This window comes from Myotis brandtii, unplaced genomic scaffold (assembly GCF_000412655.1).
Source record: "Myotis brandtii unplaced genomic scaffold, ASM41265v1 scaffold672, whole genome shotgun sequence".
Taxonomy (NCBI): domain Eukaryota; kingdom Metazoa; phylum Chordata; class Mammalia; order Chiroptera; family Vespertilionidae; genus Myotis; species Myotis brandtii.
Window position 1 is genome coordinate 802,118 of NW_005370621.1, and position 442 is coordinate 802,559.

Below are 442 nucleotides of genomic sequence, written 5' to 3' on the forward strand. Positions count from 1 at the left end.
AAATATCAAAAAATTTCTATATGTGACACGGCACCAGAGTTAAGTTAGGGTTTTTCAAAATGCTGACATGCCGAGCTCACTGCCTTATAGAGCATACAGGGTAGGTTTTTTGTTTTTTGTTGTTGTTTTTTCATAAACAGAAAGACTATAATTTTTTTTTTGTTTTAATCCTCACCCAAGGATATTTTTCCATTGATTTTTAGAGAGAGTGGAAGAGAGGGGGAAAGACAAGAGAGAAATATTGACGTGAGAGAAACCCATGGATTGGTTGCCTCTTGCATGAGCCCCGACCAGGGCCTGAGCCAGGGAGGGGCCTGCAACCAAGGTATGTGCCCTTGACCTGAATCGAACCCGGGACCCTTTGGTCTGAAGGCCGATGCTCTATCCACTGAGCCAAACCAGCTATGGCAAGACTATAATTTTCATCAAATTCACAGTGACC